General features: G+C 46.7%; 1 protein-coding gene across 3 annotated transcripts in view; it reads left to right on the forward strand.

The window, feature by feature from the left end:
• The first annotated feature begins 17468 nt into the window (after positions 1-17468).
• foxp4 (forkhead box P4) overlaps positions 17469-20155 on the forward strand; it is a 390222-nt gene continuing 387535 nt past the window's right edge. For all 3 annotated transcript variants that reach the window (XM_060845038.1, XM_060845040.1, XM_060845041.1), the window contains exon 1: positions 17469-17883. The gene's annotated coding sequence lies outside the window, so the exon portion shown is untranslated. The remainder of the gene's footprint in view (positions 17884-20155) is intronic.

Consider the following 20155-nt stretch of genomic DNA (forward strand, 5'->3'; position numbering starts at 1 on the left):
AGCACACTGTGTCCTTACTGCAGCGTTACAGTGAGAGTTACTGGTGTAGCATTGAAGGGCAGAGTGGTCTGTAAGTGGGTCAGAGATGTGCCAGGAGGGTTCTTAGAGACTGGTACATGTCAGTTGTTAATGTTTGTAGAACTGGGATGTGTGCAGCCAGTGCCCACGGAGTGTACATTGAGATGTCGGGTCCAGTGTCCAGCACGGAGGTTTGTTCAAACAAAAATGGAGCCACCAGATACCTTATATATCTTCCATATCCAGACTTTTCAATAATCAGGACCTGAACTGATCAGGTGTACCCAAGAACTCTGTGGGAAGCTAGAGAAGTGTTTGCTGGGCCTTTTGCTGAGATATTTGTATCATCAATAGTCACAGGTGAGGTGCCGGAAGACTGCAGGTTGGCAAACATAGTGCCACTGTTTAAGAAGGGTGGTAAGGACAAACCAGTGAACTATAGACCAGTGAGCCTGACGTTGGTGGTGGGCAAGTTGTTGGAGGGAATCCTGAGGGACAGGATGTACATGTATTTGGAAAGGCAAGGACTGATTAGGGATAGTCAACATGGGTTTGTGCGTGGGAAATCATGTCTCACAAACTTGATTGAGTTTTTGAAGAAATAACAAAGAAAATTGATGAGGGCAGAGTGGTAGATTGATCTATATGAATTTCAGCAAGGCATTCGACAAGGTTCCACATGGGAGAGTGATTAGCAAGGTTAGATTTCACGGTATACAGGGAGAATTGGATACAGAACTGGCTGAAAGGTAGAAGACAGAGGGTGGTGGTAGAGGGTTGTTTTTCAGACTGGAGGCCTGTGACCAGTGGAGTGCCATTTGGATCGGTGCTGGATCCTCTATTTTTTGTCATTTACATAAATGATTTGGATGTGAACATAAGAGGTACAGTTAGTAAGTTTGCAGATGACACCAAAATTGGAGGTGTAGTGGACAGTGAAGAGGGTTACCTCAGACTACAACAGGGTCTGGACCAGATGGGCCAATGGACTGAGAAGTGGCAGATGGAGTTTAATTCAGATAAATGCGAGGTGCTGCATTTTGGGAAAGCAAATCTTAGCAGGACTTATACACTTAATGGAAATGTTCTAGGAAGTGTTGCTGAACAAAGAGACCTTGGAGTGCAGGTTCATAGCTCCTTGAAAGTGGAGTTGCAGGTAGATAGCACATTGAAGAAGGCGTTTGGTATGCTTTCCTTTATTGGTCAGAGTATTGAATATAAGAGTTGTGAGGTCATGTTGTAGCTGTATCGGACATTGGTTAGGCCACTGTTGGAATATTGCGTGTGATTCTGGTCTCCTTCCTAACAGAAAGATGTTGTGAAACTTGAAAGGGTTTGGAAAAGATTTACAAGAATGTTGCCAGGGCTGGAGGATTTGAGCTATAGGGAGAGGCTGAATAGGCTGGGGTCGTTAAGAAGCATAAAGGTGTTCCTGGATCTGTGTGAGGCCTGACCCCGAACACTCATGATCCCTCATCTCATTAAAAGTACCACGCAGGGAGAACTCAACTGATATTTACTGTCTGCCTAGCTGAAGTGAATATTCCAGCACCACTGTGTTAACCCCCTCTGTCAGAGAAACTGCACAGAAAACATCTCTTTTAAAGGGACAGTACAGTCATAGTATGAAGATGAAAATGAGATCAGTCGAGACCGGTGTTGCAGGCCTGGCCTCCTTGAAGATTCCTTCCTGAAATGAAGAAATTGAAATATTAAGTCAGAATTCATCAGCTGCATTGGCCTCTGTAGTTGAATACTTGAGGGCTGCTCCCACAAGTGGACTGAGCACATTAGGCCCGGGAGTGAATGTAGACTCCTGTTTCTCTCTAACAGCAATGCAGTTTGTGTCTGCTGGTAGCCCAGTTCATTACTGGAGTTCTGCACCTTCTCCAATCTCCCTGTGGAGAAGCAGTGACTGTCAGAATGTTTCGGTCGTGGTCTCCACACAGAATGATTGCTCACAACCAGACGTTTACGCACAACAAACTTAAAATGGGGGCTGTTAACTTAGAAATGTGGAATCATGTATCTACATTAACTACTGGGTTAGCCTTAGTCTAAATATAGACTCATCATTATTGTCTTTTAGTTAAGGTAATTAACTTTTTAACTGCTAATTGGAGCAGTTAATAAAGCATGCAGTGTTCTCAGCTTTATTAACAGGGGCATAGATTACAAGAGCAGGGAGCTGTTGTTGAACTTGTATTAACATTTGTTAGACCTCTGCTGGAGTTTTGTACTGTTCTGGTTACCACATTATAGGAAAGATGCGAATGCATTCGGAGAGCACAGAAGTGATTTAAAAGAATGATTCCAGAAATAGAAACATAAAAGCTAGGAGCAGGAGTAGGCCATTTGCCTTTCCAAATGGTTTGTTCCACCATTCATTATGATCATGGCTGATCATCAATCTCAACACTCTAATGCCACCCTCCCCCATATCCCTTAACCCCTTTAGCCTTCTTGAAGACGTACAATGTTTTTGCCTCAACCACTTTCTGTGATAGCGAATTCCACAAACTCACCACGCTGTGGACGAAGACATTCCTCCCCATCTCAGTCCTACAACATTTACCCATTATCCTTGAATTCTGACTTTGGTTATGGATTCCCCTACCAATGGGAACATCCTCCCTACAATTAACCTGTCTGGTCTTGTTAGACTTTTATCGGTTTCTATGCGATCTGCCTTCATTCTTCTAAGCTCCAGCGATGTAATTGCAGCTGCCTTACTTTCGCCTCGTATGTCAATCGTACCGAGTGATGTACAATCAAAGCATGAGTGATGTGAGAAATAGCTTTATCACATAGTGAGTAGTTAGGGTATGGAATCAGTCTGGTAAACCTTTGCTGCACTCTATCTACAGCAAGAACATCCTTCTTCAAAGTGACCAATATCTCAGATGTGGTCTCATCAATGCCCTATATAATTGCAGCAAGACAGCTGAGTTCCTGTATTCGACTCCTCTCGCTATGAAGGTCAACACACAGTTTGCCTCCTTACTGCCTGCTGCACCTGTTTGTTTAATTTCAGTGGCTCCATTCCTGAAGAAGGGTTACATCTGAAACGTTGACTTCTCCACCTCCTGATGCTCCTGGCTTGTTGTGTTCTTCCAGCCTCCTGCTTGTCTACCGCGGATTCTAGCATCTGTAGTGTTTTTGTCTCTACTTTCTGTGACTGGCAAAAGAAGACACCCAGATCTTGTCAATCATTCCTGTCTTTCAATTTACAACTAATCAAATAATACTCTGATTCTTATGTTTGATATCAAATGAGAAACTTCAACGATGAGGATAGATCAAAGACATTGGGACTGTTCTCCTTGGAGGGAAGAAGACTGAGGAGGTGATCTGATAGAGGAATTGAAAATCATATGCGGGATGGAGAGAGTAGATAGGAAGAAATTACTTACACTTGTAAAAGGAACAGGAATGAGAGAGATATAGATTTAAAATGAGTTGCAAATGAAGCAAGGGTGATGTGAGAAAAAAATGTTTTCATCCAACAAGCAACTGGGATCTGTTGCATTGGCTGGAAATGTGGTGAAGGCAGTTTCAATTGAGGCTTTCAAGAGGGAATGGGATGATGATTTTGATGAAAGTGGTGTGCAGGAAGGATGTACAGAAGAGGCAAGAGATTGGCTCTGGTTAATAGTACTGGTGCAAACATGATGGATTGAATGGCCTCCTTTTGTGCTGTGACTGTTTTGTAATTCTGTGACTGATCTCAGTCAATAGCATCAATGGTTGTCATTCCATCAGGTTTGGGTGAGATGGGAACAGTTAAGCACACCTCCAGGGGAACCATCAACAAGGAATTTCTGTTTCCATTGAAAATGTTTCAGAAGGTTTATTGTGAGTTTTCCTGAAATTAGGGCGTTCTGGTCTCGATTCCATCTGAATCCACAAGACCACTCAGGTGATTTCTAGGAACCATTTTTTGAGATTTCTTGTGACTAGTTAAAGAATTATATAAGCTTTCCATCCAGCATGTGTAATACTGTAACTACACATTCAGGACACACCTGGGACTGACCTCCAACATGTGACCGTTTCCTGGCGAGAGGTCATTACAGGACTTCACCCGGGAGCAGGAATTGCAACTGAATTTCTTTACCCTCCTTTATGTCAGTTGCCAACTTTTCATCACAAACTCAAACTCCACAACAATCTCAAAATGTTTGGAGGAACAGTGACCGTGCAGGAGCTGAGAGAGTATGTCAGACACTCTCACTTGTTGGGAACAGGAGCTGTCCTGATTGGTGCCTTAGTTTGATTTTTTTTTTATCTTTCCTTAATCTGTTTCTGTAATTGCAATGTCACTCATTTCTCATTTCTTGAGATTCCCTCAGCAAAGCCACATCAGGAAGGTGTCTGGAATTGCCCCAAATTCTTTCCAAGGCTAGAATTCAAATGAGCCATATTCCGCTGCATGTGGTTGGGGGGGTCAGCTGACCAGAAAAGATTCCTTATCAATATTTCTCACCACTTCATTACAGGTTAGTCGGTGATATCCCACATCAACTATAAACTGTTTCTTTGTAAAACTCTGCAGAATTTAGATCCATGCTGTCTATTTCACACATGGCTGCACTTTGATCCGGATCATGAGGTACCAATATTTACATTGATGTATATCAGTATTTAAGCAACAACTGTGGTCTTGATTCTGTTTTAGTGGCTTATGGTAAATTTCAACATCTGTTAATATTTTTGTGGTAAAATAACTTTAGAAATATGTAATTGTTGCAAACTTCAGCTGTTTTAAAAAGAAATAATGGATTGGGATGATTGGTTGCAACTCACTCATATCAGAGTAAATCACTTAATTATCGTACAATTGTAGAATTCTACACCACAGAAGGAAGGCACTCAGCCCGTCAGAAATGTGCTGACTCTGAAACAGCTTTCCAAAGAGTTTCACTTAATGTGCTGTCCCGACATCCTGACCGAAATAACTCCACAGACTTCTGTGTCCCATCACTTTATTGTCACCTTTATTGACATGTGGAGAGTTCTTGAGACTGATCCAACTCACTCATAGGTGAAAGTGAGGACTGCAGATGCTGGAGATCAGAGTTAAGATTAGCGCAGTGCTGGAAAAGCACAGCAGGTCAGGCAGCATCCGAGGAGCAGGAAATGGGATCTAAGACCTAGTATAGGTGTGGAGCTGGGAGTGTGGGCGGAGCCTGTAACTGGAGTGGTAGGGAGAATAGGGGTGGGGTCATTAGCAGGGGTGATGTGACACTGGGATCTGTGGGGGGGGGGGTTGTGTCAGCAGTATGCAGGTGAGTGGTGTTGGTGGGGGTGGAAGTGGTGGCGACGATGGCGGTGGGGGGGGCAAGAGTTGCAGAATGACTTCACGATGAAGGGCTTTTGCCTGGAATGTTGATTTTCCTGCTCCTCAAATGCTGCCTGACCTGCTGTGCTTTTCCAGCACCACTCTAATCTTGACCCCATATCCCTCATAGCCAACTCTCAGAGTCCATGGACGTAGGTTGGGTTTTTTTTGTAGCTCCTCCTGGAGTGTTTTAGCACCGGGTCAAGTCCCTCCAACTCTGCCTCTGATATGACTGTGTGTAACACACAGTAACTCACCTCTATGACTCTATAACAGCATCATTCTGCAGCCCAATCTGATATTGTCATCTATGACTGGAAGTGTGTCCAGAAAATTTACAAAGATTATGGACTCTTCCAGTGGTGGTACCATCGGTGATGGATCTGCCAGCAGGAGGCAGCTGAATGCGTCCGCATTTCCTACTTTGCATCCGGGATGGAGTTCCAACTACACACTTACACTGAATTCAACCTGAAGCTATGGGCTGCACTGTCTTGTCCTCTTTCGGTTGACCTAGTGGGTGTTTGTGATCCAATATTATTCTAAATTTACATGTGTAAATATAAAATATGACCACCCAACCTTCCTTCTCTATCTGGGTGTATTTACACTCTGTATTAGCCAAAGTCCAAGATGCATATACTATTGGGCGTTCTTCTCCATAGGGCCACCTATGAGCTAACGCTATCCTGATACTGACAGGAAGAATTTGCATACCAAAACCAGATCTCACTTGGGATCATAGTGTGCCAACACCTTAGAGGATGACAGCTGTTTCTTTACTTCCCTGAAAGCTATGGTTTGACTATGAGACTACTTCCAAGGCTGACTCTTTTTTTAAGATAAGTCAATGCAAAAGTGTTGGGATGGACTCCAGAGGGAGGCAAGCTGACAATACCTCAAATGGCAGACTCATATGTTGGTACAAAGTCTTATGGGTATTAATTATAACATACTTCTGGGAATCCTCATCTAACCATAATTACAAGTACACATAGCCCTTGTCCAGCTTCATGAAGGACAATCCAGCTTTGTGTATAGATCCTTAACGTGAGGGATTGGGTATTTATCCAGCTGTGAGCAGTGGTGTACCGTTTGTTTAAGGTCCCCATAAAAGGTGAACTGACCATTTGGGCTCCACGATCGGTATGACCAGTGGTGTCCATGCTGCCAACTGGACTGGTTTGATGATTCCTTTGCTTTCCAGCCTCTGGATTCCTGCCCCGACTTTTCCCTGTGAGGCAGATGGCACAGGGTGAGGACTTGCAGAATCATGGCATTGCTTCCCGGTCAACACGCAAGCTGGTCTTGGATCCTTTCATAATCCCTAGAACTTCCAGAAAACCTCTAGGTATTTAATTAGGACTTCATTCAAGCAACCATTTTCTAATTGAAAAATGTTGAGCCAATTAAGATGAATCTCTCTTAACCAATTCCACCCATCAAGCATTTGCATAGTTGCATCATTAATCCCAATACCAACCGGTCTCCTAGCATCCCATTAAGGGTTAAACCAAAGTCACATATCTCTGCCATTCATCTTAACCTTGTCAAAAATCCTGATACAGATTCCCTGGTTCTTGAATTGCCGAGTAAGACTAAGTAGCACTTCAGAATTAGAGGAGTCTTGAGGATGTAACATTCCTTAACTAAATTCATCAATCCTTGAAGGTTTTAGTATCTGGTGTCTCATGGAAAGTTAAGCTCCTGATAACCAAAAAAGCTGCAGGTCCACAAACTATAAGGAGAATTACTCATTGTTTCTCGTCTTCACCAGCGTCATTTGCCCAGGAAAAGTAATGCATCCTTTCCATGTACTGGGCCCAGTCTTCAAAGCTTCCCAGGCTTCCCAAATAATGGCATGATGCCAGAAATGTTTATTCTCCCAACAGAAAGAAGACTATTGTGAGCAAATTTCTTAGGAACGTGCTTTTCTCTCATCGCCACTGAAAGAACTCCCCAGAGGCCGATATCCTGACATCAGGTCACCCTTTATTTACACTTGGAGAGTCCTTGGCACTAACAAAGTCTCATCCTTCAATTACTTATCCAATTCCCTTTTGAACAGGGAATTGTTAATTCTGTTCTCCTGCCCCCTCATATCACATTCTCTAGATAGGAGGGACTCACTGTGAGGCAAACAAATGTCTGATTTGATTCTGTTTGCCCCTGCATATTATCTTGAACCTGAGTTTTCTGGCTACTGGCACTAAAGCATGTGTAAGGTGTTTCCATTAATGGTAGTGAGTTGTGGTGACTAGCAGAGAGACAGGAGTGGGCTGCACTGAATGACAGAGAGATAGGAGTGAGTGAGTAACAGACAGAATTCAGTTCCATGCTTGCTACTTGTAATGCAGAGCTTGTTTACAACTTTACAATGGATAATAAAATAATACAGCATCAGTGACCCACTCACTCTCTGTGACAATTTTGAAAGTATGAACTTTAAGGTAAAGACAGAATCATATGCAATCACTTCAGAGAGTGTTCAAGTTTTATTAAAGACTATTTCAGCAAAAGAAAAGGTGAATTGAGACAAGGATAGAGGGTTTATCTGAGAGTGATACGTAAGATTAAAGGATCGAGGCAGGGCGAAGGAACAAAGAAGTTTCGGGAGTAGATTGAGAGGGGGCTAACTGAGGCAACAGTCACCAATAGTGGTGGATTAGGAATAGGGAATGGTCAAAAGTATGGATTTGGATGAGCTCAGAGATCTCAGAAAGGGTTATTGGGCTGAAGCAGGTACAGAGGTAAGGAAGGTTGAGGTTATGGAAGGATTTCAAATGAAATTAAGTTTTAAACTGAGACATTTCTAAACTGGGTGACAATGGCAAAGTCATACCTTAAGGCAACAAAGGCATAGCTGAAACCTTCAGCAACAGATGAACTGTGGTCAGGGTGAAGCCAGTTAATGTTACAGGGGTGATGGTCGCACGACGTTATCACTGGGCTATTAATCCATAGAAGTGAGGACTGCAGATGCTGGAGAGTCAGGCTCAAAATGTGTAGCACTGGAAAAGCACAGCAGGTCAGGCAGCATCTGAGGAGCAAGAGAGTTGATTTTTCAGACATAAACCCTTCATCAGGAATGAGAGGAGGGGCGGGGGGGAAGTGGGATGAAAGATAAATCGGAGTGTGGGTGAGGGAGTGGGGTGAGAGGAAGGTAGCTAGGAAGGCGATAAATAGATGCAGATGGGAGGTGATTGTGATAGGTTGGTGGGGAGGATGGAGTGGATAGGTGCTCGGATGGAATTGTTGTAATCAGCGGATGGCTCAGATTTGGCAATGGAGGGGAGACAGTACATTCATCTCCTTGGTGGAGTGGGAGGGGGGAGTTAAAATGGTCTGTCACAGGGTGTTGCGTGTGTCTCAGAGATGTTCCCTGAAACATTCTGCAAGTTGGCGTCCTGTCCCCCCACTGTAGAGGAGACCATATTGAGAGCATCAGACATTGTAGATGAGGTGTTTGGATGTGTGGAAGGTTCCTTTGGGGCCTTGGATGGAGGTGAGGGAGGAGGTGTGGGCAGGGGTTTTACACCTCTTGCAGTGGCAAGAGAAGGTGCAGGGAGTGGAGGGTGGGTTGGTGGGCAGCATGAATCTACTGAGGGAGTCATGGAGGGAATGGCCTCTGCAGAACACAGATAGGGTTGGAGGGGTAATATATATCTCTGGTGGGGTTTGATTATAGATGGTGGAAACGGTGGAGGATAATCAGCTGTAGAGAGTCATTGCCCGTTGTTCTCGATGTGGTCTCCTCTACATTAGGGAGACAGGACACCAACTTGTGGAACGTTACAGGGAACATCTCTGGGACACACGCACCAAGCAATCCCATCGCCAACACCTTCAACTCCCCTCCCACTCCACCAAGGACATGCAAGTCTTGGGCATCTTCCAACACCAGATCCAAGCCACCTGATGAATAGAGGAAGAACACCTCATCTTCCGCCTTAGGACCCTTCAAACACACAGCATCAACATCAATTTCACTAGTTTCAAATCTCCCCTCCCCCACTTTATCCCAAATCCAACCCTCCAACTCGCATTGCCCTCTTGAACTGTCCTACCTGTCCATCTTCCTTCCCACCCATCTGTCCCACCCTCCCACCAACCTATCACCTTCACCCTCCACCTGCATCTACCTATCTACCCAGCTACCTTCCCTCCACCTCCACCTCCACCTTCACCTTCCTATTTATCTCTCAGCCCCCTTACTGTTGTAAAAATTCACCAAAAATCCTTAGATAGTACCTTCCAACCCATAACCTCTTCCATCTAGAAGGACAAGGGCAGCAGGTATGTAGAGTTATAGAGTCATAGAGATGTATAACATGAAACAGACTCTTCAACCAGATATCCCAACCAAATCTAGTCCCACCTGCCAGCACCCGGCCCATTCCTGATGAAGGGTTCCAGCCCGAAATGTCGAATTTTCTGCTCCTCAGATGCTGCTGACCTGCTGTGCTTTTCCAGCAATAAAATGGAATAAGCTGCCGGAGGAAGTAGTGAAGCTGGTACAATTACAAATTCCTCTCCATCTAAACCCTGAACGCGACAGCAGTCCCAATCTATCTTTGGAAAGTTAAAATCCCCTACCATAACCACCCTATTATTCTTACAGATCTCCTCACAAATGTGTTTCTCAATTTCCTATTGACTATTGGGGGGTCTTCAATGCAATCCCAATAAGGTTTTTCTTAGATTAGATTACATTACAGTGTGGAAACAGGCCCTTCGACCCAACAAGTCCACACCGACCCGCCGAAGTGTAACCCACCTATACCCCTACATTTACCCCTTACCTAACACTATGGGCAATTTAGCATGGCCAATTCACCTGACCCGCACATCTTTGGACTGTGGGAGGAAACCGGAGCACCCGGAGGAAACCCACGCAAACACGGGGAGAACGTGCAAACTCCACACACTCAGTCGCCTGAGGCGGGAATTGAACCCGGGTCTCTGGCGCTGTGAGGCAGCAGTGCTAACCACTGTGCCACCGTGCCACCCTTTCTTATTTCATCCCTTTCATCCCTTTCTTATTTCCCAGCATTCTCAGTACTCCTTAGAACCATACACCTTGCAGTGACACTCATTCTCTCTTTGGAAATTGGATGTATCCTTGTGAGCAACCAATACACACGCTCACCCTAAACCCATTGCCCTATTGCACCAATACCTGACAAACATCGTCCACAAATATTTCCCTTCCCTTCCAAAGGTTATCATCCCTTTCTTATTTCATAGTTCACCCAAATATCTTCCCAGGATGTGTTCACAGGAATATCTTCCATAAGTCTAGCTATAATGCTATACCTTTTCAAAAACACCATTCCCCCTCCTCTCTTGCCCCTTTTTTTAATCCTTCCTATAGCATTTGTATCCTGGAACATTAAGGTTCCAGTCCTAGGCAAAAGTGAGGACTGCTGGAAACCAGAGTCTAGATCAGAGTGGTGTTGGAAAAGTGCAGAAGGTCAGGCAGCATCCGAGGAGCGGGAAAATCGACATTAAGCTTCCAGTTCTGTCCATCCCTGAACCACGTTTCTGTAATTGCTATGATATTCCAGTCCCATGTTCCTAACCATGCCCTGAGTTTATCTGCCTTCCCTATTAGGCCCTTTGCAGTTTATCAGTCCTACCTTGTTCTCTGTGCCTGTTCCTGCCTGTTCTGACTGTTTGACTCACTCCTTTTCCCAAGTGTACCAGTCTCAGGTTGATCTCTTTCCTCACTACTTACTCACGTCCCACCCCCCACCTTACTAGCTTCAATCCTCCTGAGCAGCTCTTGCAAATCTCCCTGCCAGTATATTAGACCCCTGGGAACACCACCTCCTGTAAGTTCCCCTCCAAACCACTCACATCCTGACTTGGAAATATATCGCTGCTCCTTCACTATCGCTTGGTCAGAATCTTCGAATCCCCCCCTAAGGGCATTGTGGGTCTACCAACAGCACATGGACTGCAGCGTTTTCAAGAAGGCAGCTCACTCCCACCATTTCAGGGGGCAACTAGGGACAGGCAATAAATGCTGGGCCAGCCAGTAACACCCACATCCCACATGAAGAAAAGAAGAAAAATGATTATCATTTAAACTCTGCTATTTGACAGAGACATCCCAGAGCTGTTTGAGCTAGTTTTACATAACTCCTCCTCCTTCAGGTAAATCTACATTTTCATTGATTCACAGAAACTCTGGCAAACTGATCCAGTTTTCATCAAAAAACACAAAACTGTGTAATCAGGTAAACACAAACTCCTGCCAATTGCTCTCCTGTGCATCAGACAAGGCAGCAAATATGTCTGACTGTCAACTCTCATGACATAATATAACTACTTTCAACTTCTGTTTTAACTTCATTATGTTTTAAATCGTCCTTTGGATGTGGGTGTCACTGGATGGGCCACCATTTATTGACCATCTCTCGTTGTCCTTGAGAAGATGGTGGTGAGCTGCCTTCTTGACCTGTTGCATTCCGTCAGATGTCAATAGACCCACAATGCTCTGAGGGAGGAAATTCCAAGGAGTTTGACCCACCAACACTGAAGGCACTGTGATATATTTCCAAGTCAGAATGGTGAGTGGCTTGGAGGGGAACTGCCAGGGGGTGGTATTCCCAAGTGTCTGCAGCCCTTGTTCTTCAAGATGGAAGTGGTCATGGGTTTGGAAACTGCCATCAAAACACATATATTTATTCATTAATGAAAAAATGGAATCTGTTTGCTGGCAGTAAAATTCTGTTGTGGAATGAATTTTGTTTGATTCAATTCAGTTACAAATGGACAATCAGCACAAGATTTTCACTCACTCAGACAGGCAATCTTATTGTGAGTTTTTAAGGTCAGGCTAAGAAATCAAAGCTCATAAAAGGCAAGGCAGGGATACTGTGAACAGTCAAGGCAACTGAAAGTGACTGGGGACCAAGAGTGCCAGTGAGCAGTTCTAGAGATGCAGCTTGGTCCATCCATGAGCCGGGAGCCTGTTGCTATGGGCACCATGACATGCAACAACATTGCATTGAGAGGAGTTGGAGCACTCCACAGTGTAGCAGTGAGTTGCAGAAGTGTTCTATAAGCAGATCAGTGCAGCAAGGCTACTACGTGTAGGATGCCAATGACCATAGGTGTGGGGTTTGTGCAACTGCTGTCCATGGAGTGTGCCCTAAGACATTGGTGCCAAGATGGAGTCTGGAAGTGCAAGGAGTGAGCTCAAGTCACCAGGTACCCACTTGGATTTTCATGTTGGGAATTCTCATTTAGATTCTGTGATGAGTGGGAAAATGTGGGCTTCATCTTCATGAGACAAGCTCAGGTAGTAATAATGAGCAGCAAGCCCCATTAATTGGCCTCTTGCCACTCTCGCACGAGAATGTAGGATGTTCAGAACTTGTTTGGAAAAAGTGAAACTTTGGTCTTGACTTTGGGAAGGATCTTGCTCATCATTTCACTCAATTTTCTGAAATGTCTCACCATAGTCCATGTCACTCAGGGCCTGGGAAGATCACACACAGAGGTAACAACTCAAGTCCAAATGAGTCTTGTTCAAAACTCAGTCAGGATAATTGCTTTACAAAGTAACACCAAAAACAATCATTATTTGAAATCCAAGGCTCAGATACATCGATGGTGACAGGGTATTATTGTATGACATCGATCCGAGACCAGATAAGCAGTGTCTCTCTGAGATATGGGATGACATTATAACATATGACTGTCCATGATAAAGGAATCCAGAAAAGCAGGAACAAGAACTAGAGGAGCAATGACACCTACAAGCAGATTTTAGAAGAGATGGTAAACAGATGCCCCTTCTGCCCATTTGCTTGGACGGGAAAGTTCCCAGGGCACTCTTAGAAAGTTATGTAGGTGAGTTTTAAGCCTTGTTATAAAAACAGCAATCTCTTTGCATGCTTATTCCTATTCTCCCTCACTCACTTTTTGTGCCATTTTAATGTAATCTATTTACTGACACAAACACCGATCTTTGTAACCACCTCCAACATGTACACTCCTCCCGATGTCGGTAACATCCTCCAACCCCTACATTACTCCCTATCTTTGTAACCTCAACCAGCCTTTACATCCCTCCCTATCTCTGTAACCTTCTCCAGCTCCTACGTCCCTCTCTATCTCTGTAACCTTCTCCAGCTCCTACGTCCCTCCCTCCCTCTGTAGCCTACTCCAGCTCCTACATCTCCCTCTATCTCTGTAACCTTCTCCAGTTCCTACGTCCCTCCCTCCCTCTGTAACCTTCTCCAGCTCCTACATCCCTCCCTATCTCTGTAACCTACTCCAGCTCCACGTCCCTCCCTCCCTCTGTAACCTTCTCCAGCTCCTACATCCCTCTCTATCTCTGTAACCTTTTCCAGCTCCTACATCCCTCCCTATCTCTGTACCCTTCTCCAGCTCCTACGTCCCTCTCTATCTCTGTAACCTTCTCCAGCTCCTACACCCCTCCCTCCCTCTGTAACCTTCTCCAGCTCCTACGTCCCTCTCTATCTCTGTAACCTTCTCCAGCTCCTACACCCCTCCCTCCCTCTGTAACCTTCTCCAGCTCCTACATCCCTCCCTCCCTCTGTAACCTTCTCCAGCTCCTACATCCCTCCCTATCTCTGTAACGTTCTCCAGCTCCTATGTCTCTCCCTATCTCTGTAACCTTCTCCAGCTCCTACGTCCCTCCCTATCTCTGTAACCTTCTCCAGCTCCTTCGTCCCTCCCTATCTCTGTAACCTTCTCCAGCTCCTACACCCCTCCCTCCCACTGTAACCTTCTCCAGCTCCTACGTCCCTCTCTATCTCTGTAACCTTCTCCAGCTCCTACGTCCCTCTCTATCTCTGTAACCTTCTCCAGCTCCTACGTCCCTCCCTATCTCTGTAACCTTCTCCAGCTCCTATGTCCCTCTCTATCTCTGTAACCTTCTCCAGCTCCTATGTCCCTCTCTATCTCTGTAACCTTCTCCAGCTCCTATGTCCCTCTCTATCTCTGTAACCTTCTCCAGCTCCTACACCCCTCCCTCCCACTGTAACCTTCTCCAGCTCCTATGTCCCTCCATCCCTCTGTAACCTTCTCCAGCTCCTACATGCCTCCCTATCTCTGTAACCTTCTCCAGCTCCTACGTCCCTCTCTATCTCTGTAACCTTCTCCAGCTCCTACTACCCTCTCTATCTCTGTAACCTTCTCCAGCTCCTACTTCCCTCTCTATCTCTGTATCCTCGTCCAGCCAATACTCCTCTAAGTTCTCTGCCCTCCTATGTTTTTGCTTTGTGAGTATCCTTCATTTCAATCTCTCTATCAGCAGTGGCCCTGCCTTCACCTCCCTGAAGGAATTTCCTTCCTGAACTTTCCTGTTTCTTAGACTCTGAGTCCTTATTCCTGACGCTCCTTAAACTCTGCCTCTTTCACCAACATTTGGTCATTTTGTAACAATTCTGTGATTTGGCTTATTAAAGGTAGGGGTGGTATATAAATGCCTGTTGGTGTTGTCACTAAGTGTGATGTACATTTTTCTTGAAGCATTTGAGGTTAAACTGGGTCATTGAGAAAAAGGCTCTTAAGGTAAAAATACAGAAATTATTCATAGCAAAGTTAAAAATCACACAACGCCAGGTTATAGTCCAACAGGTTAATTTGGAAGCAATGGCTTTCAAAGTGCTGCTCCTTCATCAGGTGGTTGTGGAGTATAAGATCATAGGACACAGAATTTATACCAAAAATTTACAGTGTGATGTAACTGGAATTATATGTTGAAAAAGACCCAGATTATTTGTTAAGTCTCTCATCTTTTAGGATGGGCATGTTGGTTTCAGTTCTTTCACATGTAATTTCCAGAACTTTCTTAAAGTTACATTCTCAAGTGAACTTTAACAATAGGTGCCATGTTAGCCCAGATAATGCATTGAAGGTGTGCAGTGCCCTGTGTGAGGCTGTCTGTTTCCCAGTGTTCAGACTGATTCTAATCTAAAAAAAGGGATTACAGAAACTTACATGGATTCATAGAATTTTTGAGCAAAATAAAATGTAATTCTGCATGTACAAATTCACCCCACAAACTTATATGTGTGTGTGTTTGTGTGCATGTGGGTGTGTGTGGGATGAGTGTCTGTGAGAGGGTGTGTGTGTGTGTCTATGTCTGTGTGTGTTCCTGTGTCTGTGTGTCTGTGTGTGTGTCTGTGTGAGTCTGTGGCTGTGTGTGTTTGCGTGTGTGTGTCTGTGTGTCTGCGTCTGTGCCTGTGTCTGTTTGTGTGTCTGTGTGTGTATGTGTGTGTCTATGTCTGTCTGTGTGCATGTGCGTGTGTGTCTGTCTGTGTGCATGTGTGTGTGTGTGTGTGTGTGTGTGTGTGGTGCAGTGGGGTCACCTGTAGTGTGCAATGAATCCAAGGTCTCAGTTGAGGCCATTCCCCTGGGTACTGAACTTTGCTGTCAGCTTCTGCTCAGCCACGATGCGTTGTTGCCTGTCCTGAAGTCCACCTTGGGAGATGGTCACCCGAAGGTCTGAGGTGTGTGATGTTTAACTTTGTACATCCCAGTTCAACACTGGCACTTCCAAATCATTTCGAGGAGGTCATGCTGAATTATTTGCCATCAGCGGCAATGTGAACAGCCTGGACTCAATGTTATAAAAAGGAGAACGAGGTTTCACTAAGATTCACAAGAATTGCATCAGAATTATGATGTTCCCACTCTCCAGGAAAGTTCAGAAGTCACATGCCACCAGGTTATAGTCTAACAGATTTATTTGAAATCATAAACTTTCAGGACGCTGCTCCTTCATCAGGTAAAGTGCAGTGAAGTGCATAGGCACAGAATTTATAATCAGAGAGATCAACAAATCATATAAATGGTGTGAGTGCAGTGGCGACAGGCTGAATAAGAAGCCTCTGCAGGTGATCAAAAGTGTCAGACGGTGCGAGTAAAGTGGCAACAGCTGAATAATAAGTGAAGGGATGACCCATAATCCAATTAATTGAGGCAGAGAGATAATTACACACAAAGAACGGTGCTGGAAACAAACCAAACAGCTGGAATAACATGCCAGGTGTAAGCGTCACATACAAAGGGCCTAACCAAAGTAACAGGTAATCCACTGTACAAACTACTTAAGGCAGAGAGATCATAACAAGTTATCAAGGTGGTGGCATCAAAACAAGATGATAAAGCAGATTTTACGGAAATAGACCGGTGCGGTGGGGTTACAGGTAATGCAACATGAACCTAAGATCATGGCTGAGGCCATTTTCATGGGTACAGAAACACTCAGGAGTTCTTGTTCCTCTGGAGAACTGCAGGCCAAATGGTGATCTGATCAGGGACCTCAAGGCTATGAAAGGATTTGACAGGTTTGGTGTTGGGGGAGACCAGAACAAGCGAGCTATTGTCTCAGGCTGTGACTAAAAAACCCAACTAAACATTCAGGAGAAACTTCTTTACTCAGAGAACAGTGAGAATGTGGAATCCATTCCAACATGGGATGGTTTAGATGTATTCATGGGGAAGATGAATAAATAAGGCAGGGAGAGAGGGATTGAAGGATAGTCTGATAGAGAGAGAGGTTTGAAGAGGTTCCTAAGGAGCATGGACTCTGCCTTGGGTCAGATGGACCAAATGGCCTGATGTAGTCACTGATGGTGACTGACCCTGCTCATGGGGTCAGGGTCTGTGATTGCTGCTGATGGGCATCAGGTCAGCGGGACATGTTCAAACGCTGAGCTACCTGAGGGAGCTACACCTGTGCACGCTACACCCCAAACAGGATGGGTAGGAACAGAGAGCACCTTACCAAATCTGAACAAGTCTCAGCTCTGTGAAGCATGCTTTAATTTAAATGGGTCATCCTTTGAATAATGAGGTGACAATCTGATTGTCTGCAGTACCCCTCCCATTCTGCACCCACCCCTCCCCAATAATGAGTATGAGGGGGTGGGCAGTTACTGTCTAGGAGCTAACTCCGGCACGGAAGCAGTGTCGACACTGAGCTGGGGAGGCGAAAACCAGCAGCACCTGCTTTAGATGGATTACGGCTGTTGGCAAACTGTCTCCTCAGCCTCACGCTGTTTGTGTGTAAGACTCAAACCCCGGGATTAAAAGCTGCTTCTTTCTCTGGGTGAGTGTGTGTGAGAGTCTGTATGTGAGTGAGTGCTTGTCTGTCTGGAGGCGGTGGGATGTCACACAGAATGGTGGAGTCACTGCTCCCAGCCGGGTGCTGAGAAAGGAGAGAGCGGCTCTCCTCACATACAGAGAGAGAGAGAGATCTTTAAAAAAAACATGCAATCCAATCGTCCCAGGAGCATGCTGCACATAGTGGAAAGAAAATATCTAATATAGGAAGAAAACTGCATCGCAGCCACCCCAGTGCAGAGAGAGAGAGAGAGAGGCTCCTACTGCAGCAGCGCCTGGTCACCGGGAAGGAGTCGGGCTCTGAGACTCTGACATTGAGCTCGGAAAGGGGCTGATCGTCCGGGGGCCGTCAGGCCGACACAGACACAGAGAGAGAGCAGCCCCCGCCTCTCCCCCCACCCCCCCTCCCGCAGGTCAGTCACTTCCCGGCCGCTGGCGCGGAGCAGGGGGAGGGGGTGGGTTGAGGGAGGGGGAGATACTCAACTTTTCACCAACTTCAAAGTTTTGTGGATTTTTTAAATTCTTTGTTGTTTCTGGAGAGGGGGGGGGGGGGTTGGGTCGGCTGAACCAAAAAGTTCCAAATGGGACAGAGTGTGCCGAGGGGAAGGGCAGTTGCCCACTCCCTGGGACAGCTTCCCCAGTTTGGGAAGTTGGAAAGGGTTTTATTTTGTGGGAGAGGAGGTTAAAATGATGAATTGAGTGCGGGTGAGGGAGGGAAGGGGGGAGGGTGGCCGAGGAGGTTGGAAATTGTGATTGTGTTTGGGGGAGGCCGGGGTGGGATTCACTCTGTTTTCGGGTCATTTGACGGCGTTTCTCGTGCTCTGTTTAAATGTAGATTCCGCGCTGCAGTTTGACGGTTCCCTTTCAGTAAGTGATGGGTTCCACAGTCCTGTATCTGGGCCGGCGTGGCCGAGAGAGGCAGAGAGGGAGGGAGGGAGAGGGAGAGGGACAGAGAGGGACAGAGAGAGAGGGAGGGGGGAGACCAAAGGAGGAGAGGGACAGAGAGCAGGGGACAGAGAGTGAGGGGACAGAGAGTGAGGGAGGGAGAGGCGCTGAGTTTCCAGCCGGTATGTGTATGGCCGCCACTCGGGACTGTGTAAATCCAGAGGCCGGTCAGAGAGAGAGGGAGTGTGGAGAAACTGCTCCTTGTGACCAGAGTGAGGGAGGGAGGGAGTGAGGAGGTTTTGGCTGGAGTGGGGTGTGGGAGCTGGGGTGGGGGAGCTGGGGTGGGGGAGCTGGGGTGGGGGAGCTGGGGTGGGGGAGGTGGGGTGGGGGAGGTGGAGAGGGGCTTGTACTCAGTTTGTGACGAGTCTGTGCCATTGTCGGTTGGTCCGGAGCGGTGCTGAACATGGGGCGGTGCTGCAGACACAGCAGACCCTCTGGAACTGGATGGGGGCGACCCTCCAGCCCACCCACCCCCCCCCCCCACCCCACCCCCCTCACCCCACCCCCCTCCCTCCTGGTGCCCGGGGAAAGGATAGCTGCGGAGATTCTGCCCCCTTTTTGATGGGGTTTCTCTCGATGTCTCTGAGCCTGCCTCTCCCTGGGACTGGGTCCCAGAGACGCTGAGATTCCCCTGGGCACAGCAGCTCTTCCCCCGGGGACCTCCTCGCTCCCGCCCGGCCACCCGCCGTCGTTCAACCGGCGGAAAGTTTCCCGATCCGTCCCGTGCCCCGGGCCCCGGGCTGCCTCCCCCGAGTGTCTGTGACCAGTTTGGATCATTGTCCAGATTTAAAGGGAACCTTTCTGTTCTCCCGGATCCCAAAACGAGAAAGAACCACCAAGCGCGGAGCCCCGGCTCTGAAACTTGGCGAAGTGAGTTTGTAAAGTTCCGCTCTTTCCCAAAGCCAGCCGGCTCGCTGTGATCGAGAGAGAGAGAGAGAGAGAGAGCTCCCTCCCGGGATCCAGTCGATTCCGGGCTGCACCTCGTGCTTCATCCGATTGTAAATGTAATTTGGAGAGAAGTTGATTTGAAAATCTTTCCGAATTTCTTTGAAATTGGGCCGACTGAAAAAAAACCGATTCCCGACTTTTTTTGTGGAGGTGCCCTCGCTCTGAGAGTGTGTGAGAGGGTGAGGGTGGGGGTGTGTGAGGGGGTGAGGGTGGGGGAGTGTGAGGGGGTGAGGGTGGGGGGGGTGAGAGAGGGTATGGGGTGAGGGTGAGGGTGTGTGAGGGTGAGGGGTGTGTGAGGGGGTGTGAGGGTATGAGGGGATGTAGGAGGGTGAGGGGTGTGTGGGGAGGTGAGGGTGTGTAGGTGTGAATTTGGTATCATTGAGAGTGAAACAGGGGAGTTGGGGCGAGAGAGAGCGAGCTGGGGTTTAGGGGTGTGCTCGGGTCACGCAGCGTTAGGTAAATGCTGAGACACCTCAACTGCGTGTATCTCTGTCCCTAGCCCCTGGGTGGGGGGACAGGGTTGCTGTGGGGGGGAGGGGGGTGGGGGACAGGGTTGCTGTGGGGGTGGGTGGGGGTCAGGGTTGCTGTGATAGTGGCTGTGTGGGTGAAAACCCAGAATGCCCACGTTGGCTGTTTTTTTTTTGCATTTTTTTGGAATGGTCAAATTCTGTAAAATTGCAATTGTGTTTGTAACTTCCCAGCAAATAATTGGCGGGTCAGGAAGGTGCAGGCTGGACAGGAATAATCTGGAACACGGTCTAACCACGAGAAAGTCAGTCAGCCCCTCCAGGT

Source organism: Hemiscyllium ocellatum, chromosome 26 (assembly GCF_020745735.1).
Source record: "Hemiscyllium ocellatum isolate sHemOce1 chromosome 26, sHemOce1.pat.X.cur, whole genome shotgun sequence".
Classification (NCBI taxonomy): Eukaryota; Metazoa; Chordata; class Chondrichthyes; order Orectolobiformes; family Hemiscylliidae; genus Hemiscyllium; species Hemiscyllium ocellatum.